Below are 13091 nucleotides of genomic sequence, written 5' to 3' on the forward strand. Positions count from 1 at the left end.
ATGATTCTAACTCTTGAAAATTCTCTCTCTCTCTCTCTCTCTCTCTCTCTCTCTCTCTCTCTCTCTCTCTCTCTCTCTCTCTCTCTCTCTCTCTCTCTCTCTCTCTCTCTCTCTCTCTCTCTCTCTCTCTCTCTCTCTCTCTCACTCGCTCACTCTCTCTCTCTCTCAGTGGACAATTCTTTTACCTTTTTGCTGTTCTTTGAAATATTGATCTTTACACTCACGCACACATACACACACGCGCGCGCGCACGCACGCACATAACTTGGCGAGGAGTCTGAACGATATCTAGCTAATTTTCCAGACGGCAGAAATCGTAGACATTTGTGTAAATAAAATTATAGTAGTAGGCTATAAGCATATAAACAAACAACCCCACTTCATAGAAAACATCATAAACGACTCGCATCGCTATATAGGCAGTGGCAAAAAAAAAAAAAAAAAAAAAAAAAACATCATGGGGATGCCTGAAGACCAGAGTTTCTATACGAAGGCGAATCTGAGACTGGAGAGGAGCGCTATTGTCATAAGAAATACAAGACTCAAGGACTCTAGAAAAGACATTGCAGGCTTTCAAATGATATGTCTTGTCTTGAAGGAGCGAATATGTTTGGGAAAAGATAACATAACCAATTATAAGTTCCAGTTACCAAAACAGAGCGGGCCTAAAAGTCCAAGGGAACCCGACAGAAATGGACGGAATCCGACGGGACCTGACGGAACTTGGAGGAAAGACGGATTGCGACACAGGTCTTGATTCACTGAAGGAACCAGACGGACGGATGTTCCCAACGATCAGAGTATTACTCATAGATTAGAAAATATATGAACTCTGAACTCTCGTCCGGGAGGTGTAATAGCTGTCGATCACAAGTCCAACATGTGATGCACGTGGTCTTTTGCTGCTGCTGCTGCCAGAGGTTTCCACTGTCGTTTCTTCTGTACCAACGCCCACCAATCCTCTGGTCCCTCGACGTTCTTAAGCTCTAAATCGTTCTTGATATTGTCTATCTACCTCGAAGGCTAGTTTCGCACATGTCGATTTTTCGCCGTGCGCCGTCCGCGACACGGCGTCGTGCTCTGAGATGGCCGTGGGTGTCTGTGGATATTTTTACCAAGGTCTAAATATACAGGTCAGACCGTTTACATTCTTCTGCGCAGCTTCTGACGTCATTTGGCTGAGTCCATTTTCTCTTTGTGATACACTGAAGAAAACTGTGAAACGCCAAGGAAGACAGGAACTATAATATTTTATATATATATATATATATATTATATATATATAATATATATATATATATATATATATATATTATATCATATATATTATATATTCATATATATAGACAGGAACTATAATATTATATATATATTTATATATATATTTTATATAATATTTGTCAGAATATAACTAATTGCGTGGAGCAGTGCGAGCGAAGGCTACGTCATTTTTGAACGACGGACCAGCTTCAACTGACAGCTATAGGACCCGCTAACCCCACCTTGAACAGCCAGGTGACGTTCACGGGCCCGCTGCGCCAACTCCCTCGAAATTCGGTCGGAAGTGGTTAGACCTTATATTCTTAGATCTTGGTTTTTACAAGTCATGACCACGTGTAAGCGTCCATAGATGCTCATGGTTGTCTGGGAGCGCGACGTCGTGTCGTGGACGGGGTGCGGCGGGGGGGTCGATTCGTGTGAAACGGGCCTTATGTGGTCTTCAAAGTGGTCTTCTTCCTTCATGAACTCTCTGGCTTATCCTCTTCGATACAGAATGGGAAAAAATGACTGTTGATAGCTCGGCGTTCCCCCGCCCCCTCAGAGTAGTTTCCCACGTCAGTTGAAAAAACTCCTATCACGAGTCATTAGTTACATCGAAAGGCCAGTGTTTTAACACCGAAACCTCGTCTTTTCGTACCAGAAGGCTAAAGAAGCGCCTCTCGACATAGGGAAGTACTTTACTCAGTCCCACCGTCAAGTAGACGGATCACTTTTTCTCAAACATATTTCGAAATTCGACAAGAAATGAAAAAAAATAAAAAAATAAAAAAATTACAAAAAATAAAACGAAAATAAAACGACCAGAGAAGACCACTCCGGAGGAAAAAGAACGAAGATCATAACAATTCGAAGGCGAGTGACGCTCTTTGAAAGCACTGAACAACAAACAGGTGGAAAACCATAAGAAAAATATCCCCTTTGCAATCCAGAAGGTTCTGATAAAGCCGTTATCACCCATACTCCGACAGTTGAAGCAGATTTCCATCCCGCAGCATTCGGGAAAGTATTTGATATGCTAGAGGGAAAAATATCCAGCTTATCAAATGACATTCTATATAAATTACTGAGAAAACAAAAGAGGTGAGCGGTGCCGCCGATTTATTGGAGGTTGAGGAAAAATGACCCAGTGTAATAGCGTCTTGATAGGAGAGACCACTTTCAAATATGGCAGTTTTCGATTCTTTACACACCTTTCAAACTATTAAAACTATCTCGTACCCTAAAATTTTATGAAGATAACTTTTACCATTGAAAAAAAAATCAGCCCCATCATGGTCTATACATATAGTCATTTTAAGAATATGCTCTAATAATGTCCAAAAATATCCCCTGGAAAGTTTTCTCTTCTAAACCTAAGATGATTAGAAATGTAGATCCTCGTACCTTTAGGAACCTGGTTTCGTACCTACAAGGGTATGTGAGCACCTCAACTTATGACACTGTTGTAGGGATCGGCCGGAGGGCCTGTTGCTATTCGAGACAATGCTCAAAACGCCCACAGTCTTGGTGATATAAGTATATGAATATGTGACTTGATCTGATAATCTGCTGATTACAATTTAGTTTATTTTCGATGCCGAAACGATGCACCTCCCTGGCAATTGTAACACAGTATATTGTGACTAATTTTATATGTAAAGGGAGGCTGGTGTATCAGAGGAGCTTTCTTGCTGTACACATTGCTCGATGTGGGGACGGAAGCCCATCAAGTAAGAGAATAAAGAAATTGGGTAGAAACAACTTCGCCAGCCGTGTAGTTAATGAATGGAATAAACTTCCTGCAGAGGCAGTGCAATGTAATTCAGTTCGAGGCTTTAAGATTCATTTAGATGAACACCTAAGCAAGATGCTATAATTCCTGCCATTTATTTTATAATATTTGGTTATTTGTTGATCATTATTTATTATTATTTATTTCCCCATTTATTGTTATGTACTATTTTACTGTTTGTTTATTATTCAACTTTACATATTTATTTATTTATTTATTATAATTTATATTATTGTTATAATTTTTGTTTATTGATTTATTAATTTATCATTATTATATTTTTTCGCATCGGACCTAGTTATGAGCCAAAAGGTCTCCTGTCTGCATGCTCCTACTTTGTCTTTGTAAATCCTTTGTAATATATATATATATATACATATATATATATATACATATATATATATATATATATATATATATATATATACATACATTATATATATATATATACATATATATATATATATATATATATATTCTATTTCATATGTGTATGTACAATACATATATAATATGTATACATATAGTCTCACAAGCGAAGGGAAGAACAAAAGAACATTGGCCTCTTAAGAGTAATAACTTCCGGTAATAAAAATGAGAGAATGTCAGTGTGCCTATTTAGAGAGAAGACTCGAAACTTTATCTTGGAATCCAAGGGGGGAAAAAAGAAAAGTAGATAAACAACCAAATCATTAAAATTAAATTAATAAGAAAAAGGTGAGAGTGTGAGTGAGCCAGGGAGAAATGAAAATATAAAATAGAAAAAGAGAGTGTGATAGACACAGAGAAAAGGGGAAGGGAGAAAGGTAAGGATGGAGTGAGAGAGGTGGAAGGAAGTCATCGATTAGGACAAACAACTACAACACAAACATCGTGCATTTGTCTTTCCTCTCATTGTTCCCTTTGTCGAGATCTCTAAACGCCTTCTTGTCCTTGTGAGGCGGCATCTTGTGTGATGTCAACATTTCTCTGCTTATCATTCGAGTTAGTACAACTCTAAAAACTGTGTTGTAACTATTATATATTAAGAGGATGGTCTTCAAGTTGTTTTCATAGGTGTTATCGTGCCTGTATGCCCAGACATGTTTATGTGTTTGCATGATGGTGCGCGATTACACTGGATGACAGATACATACACACATGCATACAGGCATAAGCAGTTCCTACGTACACATGTTTATGTAGTAAGATGCTAACGTCTATGTGCATCCAGCTGCACCCAAATTATACCCGTTGCACTGAGATCTGGCCGTTAGGGCGGAGCACTGGGAGTTCCCCTGTGGTGCCACATATAATTATTCTATAATTTCATTTTATTTTATAATTCTATTTTATAATTTTATAATGTTGCCTCATATGATTATATTATAATTTTTTGTCACACACCACCACTGAGGTAAAAATCAAAGCAATGTTTTCTATACAAAGGTTTCGTTTCTTTAAGTCTAGATATGGCATATGTGCATGAGAGAGCGACGTTGCCGCTACATCTAATCTCTGGCCCCGCCCCCCTCATACTGCATTCAGAAAACATTGCATCCACATGCACGTTCTCGCCATGGATGCCCACATGTGGCAACACCGGGAAATCTCCTAGCCCCGCCTTATCGGCCAATTCTCCTTGCGCTGACTATAGTGCCAAACCTCCTTTTCTCTCAAAAAGTCCAAGATGTTTCCAGATCTTCTTTATATCATAAACCAACGTGCACACCCTCTAGACAGGTACTCGCACGTGAGCAGGCTAATAAATGTATTTTGATTAATTATAATTAATCAAAATACATTTATTATATATTATATATATTATATCTGATAATTATCAGACAGATACAAATGACTCGAACGAAAAGTGGGACTGTTCTCGGTCCACTTCCTTCCGGCGTTCCGCTCACCGCGTGTGGAGTCCCACAAGATGACCAAACACCGAGTTGCGCAGTTATCAACCTTCGTTTATGTCTACTCTGTCTAGGTGATGCAATGCAATCGCCATAAGATATAAGTTGCGAGTCATCCAGTATTGTTTTGTTGTTGTTGTTCCTCTTCTTGATGCTGTTGTTGCTGTTATTGCTGCCGCTGTCCATACTGAACCCATCCACCAGATGGTGACCTACACAAACATAATTCAGACGAACGCCACGTACTCTTATTCGATTAAAAGCCAGTCTTTGCAGCGAACAGATGAATACTTTCTCGATACCTTTAACCCGATTACGAGCTTAAATGCTCTGGCTGAAACTAGGCAGTTTTATTCAGTTGAGGTATGACCCACGGAGTGAAAGTTTTAGGTCACGAAGGAGGGAGTGAGGGCGAGGTTGTCGCACTCCCTCGTCGGTTACCGGCTTCTGTCGTCCCGCACCGAATTGGAACCATCCTGAAACATAACAAAAGAGAATCGCCCGCGAGATTTCGTCAGACAATTCTTCGTTCTCATCAATTTTAGCTGTAACTCAAACGTAATGTTTTGTTGTGTATGGTTCAGTAGATGTCCTAGTTTGTATAGCAATTACGTTTCCATACAAAAGAATGTTTTTAACAAATCCATTTATGCAAGGTTGTTGAGATATTCGATTTTATGATAAGATTATGATAGACTTTATTGAATGTACGAGCGGTATGTATAGTATTAGTAACGTATTTTTATAAAAATGAAACCTAGAATTACAGTGACACATAATGGCAAAAACTTATAAAAAGGAAACATCTTAATGTGACACGTGCGAGATGTGTTCAGTATTCTGCTAAGTGTAACCACTTTGAAAATTAAATGTTTCTAATTTTACCGGAATATGTCTTAGCACTCACCAAAGTAAATAGTAGCTAAATAGATAACACAATTTTGAAATTACGTCTTCTTCAGCCATTCTCGTAAAACCTACCCGTGACGCCATCTACTTCATACTGACGTCATAGAACTGTTCATTCTTCATACATCGTCAGTATGTTTGATGAATAGTGATTTTGTCGAATGCCGCAGGCTATTTAATATCAAATCTAATAATTATGAAAATGAAGAAATAACTACTGAGGAAAATACATGATTTGGAAGAAAAATGTGAGAAAAGAGGCGGAGAACGATGACATTTTTAATAACATATTGAACTTAGAGAGGAAGGCAGGAGAAGAAAGCTTATGATAACCGCCAGCAACAATGGTATTATCCACTTACAGTAAATACACGGAGAGCTAGATGATGGAGCTAGTCTATTACAATAATAATTAATGGCCTTTTTTTTAAAGCATTATGAAAACAAATTATAAGATATATTATGGGAAATTTTTATTAAATTTATCAGATAGATAAGATTACCCATACTTTTTTGAGTGCTGAAAGACAACCTTGCAGAACTAACATGGACACACGTAAACACCAATGAGGTACCAATATGAAAACTTCTTCAGACAGATATTTCAGTTGAAAATAATAGCCCATAAATATACCGTCTATTAACAAATCTTGCCTGTTGTCAGAGATATTTAGGGAATCGAGACTACTCTCAAAAGACGACCACAAACTCAATATCGCTGAAGATTTTGTCTGTTTCGCTACAGAACGACATTGTTAATTGAGATGGCTTAGGTTGGTACACAAATAATGACGTCATCAGAACTAATGTCAGTATTAATACATTTGTATGCTGTATTTAAGAAAGCAAATTAGCCCACGGCAAATATTCCCGTAAAAAAGTCCCTCATAAAAGGTAAGATATTTAATTTAAACATGGTTCTCGTGAAAATAACATTACGTGAAAAAATGCAAATTTGTACCTGGACATGGTGGTTATCCTTTAATCAAGGTGAACAAACACTCGCCGGAATGGAATCGAAACAGATCGAGACCTCTTCCATAAGCAGGGGCCCGGTCTTTACCATTAGTTAAAGGATAAATCTCCAGGCGACTAACGGCACAGATCTACCGGGTCCCGAGATTAGGTAATGGCGCCTTTAGAGTACCCGGTAAACATTGCTCTTTGATAGCCTTTGGACCGCGAGTCCTCCACAGCCTTGGAAGACGAGAGTGCCTGTCGAAGGTAAACAGTCATCACGTGACGAAGACAAGGCTGCGGCACCTTGGCTGAGAAAGAATGAGACACGAGCAATTTTCTTGTGATGAAATAATGAAAATAACGCTGAGTAAACCTTGCGAAACGTGAGTTAACGGCTTTGAAGTGAATGACTTTATATTTTCCATAACATTTGTACAGAAGGAGTGTGTATGTGTTGCTCTCCCTTCTACCTCTTCCCCACCACCTACCTCTCCCTCTGCCACCGACGCAGTGACTCACGTCAAATATCGTGTTGTGATACCAGCAGAGGGATTTTCTCTGTTAAGGTACGGTTACATTAGTCAACGGATGGGTTGGATTCCAAGCCTAGGGATGGATTTCGTCCAATGCTGGAGGATTTGGGTTGGAATCCAAACCCAGGGACGCCCAACGCAATACCGTTGCAGTCCACACCTCGGAAGAGATATGAGGAAAAGAAACTGAAGACATATGTTAATAGGATTTATATCTTCTTTTCTCCATGAGGGGACGGAGAGGGGAAGTCGCCGATCTAATGAAAAGGCCTTGCTGTGGATGTGCTGTGTCTTGCGACACTACTTCTGACCCAGGGCAGTGGACAAGATACAGGGATGACCCGTCATCCAGGAAGTGCCAAGATAAGAGGGAGGGAGGAGGGTAGAGGAGAGTGGAGTGTGATAGGGATGGAATGGGTGGAAGTGATTTTTATGCCTTTGTTTTTTGTCTACCTCCCTTATAAGGGGGAAAGAAGCCTTTGGTATATGTGATTCACCATGGTCTTGGATCACGTGTTGGACTCGTTAATCGAGAGCTACTACTCTCCAGAAAGAGAGCTCAGAGCTCATTTATGACCGATCTATAGGCAATGCTGTGACCTTACACGCACACACACACACACCCAACGCCCCGCCCACGAGAGTTTGAGTAACGACTTGCAGCACAGCGATACTGAAATTATTTCAGCTCTGGACGGGATTCGAACTCGGACCGTTGTAGTAGCTGTTGCAAACGCTTCTACTGCGCCGTCAAGTCGTGTGTGTGTGTGTGTATGTGTGTGTGTGTGTGTGTGTGTGTGTGTGTGTGTGTGTGTGTGTGTGTGTGTGTTTGTGTGTGTGTGTGTGTTTGTGTGTGTGTGTGTGTGTGTGTGTGTGTGTGTGTGTGTGTGTGTGTGTGTGTGTGTGTGTGTGTGTGTGTGTGTGTGTGTGTGTGTGTGTGTGTGTGTGTGTGTGTGTGTGTGTGTGTGTGTGTGTGTGTGTGTGTGTGTGTGTGTGTGTGGTTGTGTGTGTGTGTGTGTGTGTGTGTGTGTGTGTGTGTGTGTGTGTGTGTGTGTGTGTGTGTGTGTGTGTGTGTGTGTGTGTGTGTGTGTGTGTGTGTGTGTGTGTGTGTGTGTGTGTGGTGTGTGTGTGTGTGTGTGTGTGTGTGTGTGTGTGTGTGTGTGTGTGTGTGTGTGTGTGTGTGTGTGTGTGTGTGTGTGTGTGTGTGTGTGTGTTTGTGTGTGTGCATACGTGTGTGTATACGTATAAGACATGCAAAGATCGCCAAATATCCATTTTAGAGAGATCGCGAGTCGTTCAAAGTTATTTGGGATAAAATATTTGAGAAAATGGCATAGGCATTGGCTCACTAGTTTGGCCAAAGGCGAAAACTGGTGAAATGAAGACAGAAATGTGATATGCTAATGTATAACCTGGGTGTAAACGGTACAGATTAGGAGGATGTGGTGGACAGAGAGAGTTGGGTGTAAAACAAGAGCAAACTAGGGAAGGGTCACAAATGTTTACTGTTCTTGCCGTTGAGGTGATGGGGGAGGGGTCGCCATGTAATGAAGTGGTGAGGGTAAACTAACTCCGACGGTCGGGCCCTCCTGTGGAGGTGCTGTGTCTCGCTGCATTGCCTTTGACCTGAATGGAGTGGACGGGGCAAAGCGGTTACCTTTCATTCATGAGGTGATAAGATGGGAGGCGTGTTGAATGGATGTAGGAGGGAAAAGGCCCTTTGGTGTGTGTGTGTGTGTGTGTGTGTGTGTGTGTGTGTGTGTGTGTGTGTGTGTGTGTGTGTGTGTGTGTGTGTGTGTGTGTGTGTGTGTGTGTCTGTGTGTGTGTGTGTCTCTCTGTGTGTGTGTGTGTGTGTGTGTGTGTGTGTGTGTGTGTGTGTGTGTGTGTGTGTGTGTGTGTGTGTGTACGTATATATGTATGTATATACTTGCTGATGAAGTTAATTATCATCCTCCATTGTCGATCAAAGAATTATTCTGTGACGGGCCTTGTTAATATCATACTATCATACTATCACTGCCCTTGTTTCGTAGTTAATGTGCAAAACATACTATTTTAATTTCTTAATCATAACACCTCTCAAAAATAAGTTATCTAATCTTTTCAATTTATTTTTTATTTCAGATATACAACTTAGATACATCTGGAATATGTCATAGAATCTAGGAACATAGTACTGAATTGTTCTTTTCCAGACCAATTTTTAAGAGCGTAGTCCGAACTTCCTTTATCTATCTGACCCATACCTCTCTGCGATATATATGGATAGTTTAGATTGTTCCAGCTTATTCCTCAAAACCCTCTGTTTCCCGGAAGATATTTAAAGTTAAGGGGCATATTCTATATGTTGTTCTTATTTTTACCAACAACCACCGACTGGAGAGCAACCAATTCAGGAAATATCTTGTCATATGGACTTTTTGATCGCATGAATCTAGCAGTTAAATTGTCACAAATTATTATGTATACGTTTCTCACTAATATTAATTGTTTAATTTCTGTTTTTATTCTTTGGATTTGGCCAAGTTTCCTTACTTTACCTCCTGTCCTACATAATATGCATTTTTATTAATTTAAGTTTCTTATTATTCAACCACTTTATCATATCACTCATTGTTTATTTTCCTAGTGTATGATTGGCATTTGCATCTGGGGAATAAACTTAGGTGCCATCTGCATACAGTTAATGTTATAGCCAGTGAGTGTTCTCGACTGTGTTATTGTTTACATGTCAAACAGCGTCGGTTCCAGTATGTTACCTTGCAATGCACCTTTATTTAGGTTTACTGATTTTCAACGTTGAAGTTGTCTATTCGTTAGGTCACTTTGAGACAGTTGTAGTGTATTTCTTGGAGTCTTGGTTACAATAACATTGACGGGGAACCCATCGAAATCACATAAAGTTCATTTTAGCTAGGGTGAAGTTTATGTGTTTAGGCATGGCTTTGCGTTTAGACCTTAGCCTAAACGCAAGTCGGTCTTTGCTCTGTGCTACGTCGCCTGTGTTTCCTGCGTCTCGGTTTGCGTTTAGACCTTAGGGAACAAATGTGATTGGATGTTGGCAGGAGGTAACCTCGCCGATAACCTCTGTCGTAACTCTGGCTTACCAAGTGGGAAGTCAAATTAATTTATTCCTATTAACAAAGAGTAGAAATACACAAAGGTACTGTATTGTGCATGCACTGAATAAGGGAATTATTTGGATTGTGGTTGGCTGAATTAGACTTCGGTTAGGTCAAACCCCAATAGGTTAGGTTTTGTTCAGTTAGCCACGATCAAATATACTGAGACAATATTTAGGCCAGATATGAAAAATATTATGACTATCTTCATCCCATCGTCTTTCAGTACCATTCATATGAAAGTGAAAATTCTAAAACCTTACTGTTTGCAAAGTGGTGTATGATGGGTTGCATCTATGGTATTTTCTGTAGTACCTCTTTGTGTTTTGAGTTTAGATTCCGGTTAACGCAGATATTGAACTTTAGAGACACCCCGAGTCAAAGAGCTTTGAGTACTTTGTCCCTGGGGCACAACAAGATCTCCATTCTAATCCTGAGATTGCTAGGACCCACAAGGGACGCTGACATAATCTTTAAGGGATGCTGGTAAAATATGTTCCTTGTAGTAATGTAACAGTTGTAGTCCCTGTAATTACATGTTATGGGGTTGCTGGATTCCTTAACAAAGTGTAGAAATATACAAAGAATAGCCGAGTTCAGAAAAAGTCTGAAAAACTTCGGATTTCATTCTGGCTTAGAAAACCCCACCACAGCAAACTGATCGAGATAGGTGCATGACTACGCACTTTACTCATTTTATTCTGGCTGCCACCGAACGATTTTAATCAACTGACTAGGAGGGCCGTGTCACTGTAATGAACGAGTTAAAACCAGGTGATTAACGGATTAAGTTTGCCTCGATGAGTTCAGTACCGAATGATTTTATTCGCCTGAACGGTGGGGGGGGGGGGGCAGAGACGTTACATTCAGGAAAAGAGTGAAATGTTTCCATTCTATTTCAGCCAACTCAAAGGGGTCTACCAATAATAAATCTGCACACCACGGTGGCGCGAGCAGGATACAAGCTTTGGTCAATAGCAATCCATAATAACAACAGTTGGCAGAGTCGCTGGCCGCCGACTCCGTTCCTACCTTTGGAACAACTGCGAGACAACAAACGATCGAGGAAAGGGAGAGTGTCCCACAGTTCGCGAAATCGAAACTAACACTGCACGTCACGTCACGGCACTCGGTGTATTTATCCGGTGACGTATCCGGGGGGATGTGGGGGGTGAAAGTTTGAGTCGGCCTTCACCTTGAAAACACACTCACGCGCCGCTCTTGTGTTGTGGCCCCCAACCGTTCCCCTTCTGAGCTCGACATAATCTCCCAATGGTAAGTGTTTGCATCTTTCGTCACACTTCCTCCTGAAGGAATGTCCGGCGTGCTTCCCCACCGTCCCCACATCGCAAGTTCTTAGCCTTTCCTTGATAACAAACAGGGTGCCGGGTCCGGGGCGGGTGAGATGGGGGAGCGGAAGACAATGTGGAAGACAGGAGAGCGGAAAGGAGGAACAAATTAGCAGTGGGATCTACCTGCCTTTCTCATCTTTTTGAATCTGTCCAGTCACCTATAACATAACCTGTGGTCTACCGATCGATCTGCGCACGACGGTGCAAAATTCGCTGCAGTGTGCGCATGACATCACATGGTGTCATTCACAATTGTAGGAGACTTCGATCCCCATACGATGTCACTCAAAGTGTTCGTTGGTAGACCTTCCCTCTGAACATGTGAGACGCAAAAATAAAATTGGTTCCCAGCAGGTCCCTTCCCCAACTTCGGATCCCTTCCTCCCACTGCACTTCGGGTGACGCATATTTATTTTTTTTCGCGATATTTTGAGATCGTGGTTGTCATACATCCCACGTGCCGTGATGGTTACGGACATTATGTTAAGGAAAGTTAGGACGCCATAACTCCGAAGTCGAGGAAGGGAGCTGTCAAGGGGGAAAATCTATTCTTGCTTGTCAGCTTCGTGTGTGAGTGCCACTTTGAGTTCCTTGACTCGATTCTTACGCCACACTACATTCATTCGGAGGCTGAAGGGGGAATAGAGGAGATCTTTACCATGATGATGATAATGATGGTGATGATAACGACAATAACGATGGTCATCATGACGAGAAGGAGGAGGAGGAGGGTAGCGGTGATGATGTTCATGACAATAGAAATGATGATGGTAATGGTGTCGGCAAATGTGAAAAGATGGTGCTAGTGGGAGGGGGGAGACGGTATTCCCGGTGGTGATGATGAGTGCAACAGTAATGTCGGTGCCAGTCCTGGTTAAGTTGGATTAGGTTATGTGGTCCTATTGGTAAGATTTGCGAATCTAGTGATGTAGTGATGATTTTTGGAGGTGGATGTCCCACTCTTGCTGATGATAGTGGTAGTGGTGATAATGATGTTACCGATTGTTATGATGTCGTTGGTGATAGTGGTGGGGCCCTGCTGAGTCTTGCATAATACGGATTGCGGTGGATGAGAGTTGATGACAATGGCACTAGAATGGGTATTCCCGATGCAGATGATGACAACATCTTAGATCACAACACCAGCAATGATGTCGCAACAATAACTCATTAATGAGTCTATTCTAGTGTTATTGTTGCTGTCGGTGAAGGTTATAGCGGGATGTATGGTGACACTGTAGGCACGGTTAGTTTTATACAGTACTAAT

General features: G+C 41.1%; 1 protein-coding gene across 1 annotated transcript in view; it reads right to left on the reverse strand.

The window, feature by feature from the left end:
- Positions 1-11726, reverse strand: part of LOC143018590 (uncharacterized) — a 20159-nt gene extending 8433 nt beyond the window's left edge. The window contains exon 1 of the mRNA XM_076174086.1: positions 11667-11726. The gene's annotated coding sequence lies outside the window, so the exon portion shown is untranslated. The remainder of the gene's footprint in view (positions 1-11666) is intronic.
- Positions 11727-13091: the final 1365 nt, after the last annotated feature.

The sequence above is a fragment of the Oratosquilla oratoria genome, chromosome 35, assembly GCF_046742065.1.
Source record: "Oratosquilla oratoria isolate Oo_2021 chromosome 35, ASM4674206v1, whole genome shotgun sequence".
NCBI lineage: Eukaryota > Metazoa > Arthropoda > Malacostraca > Stomatopoda > Squillidae > Oratosquilla > Oratosquilla oratoria.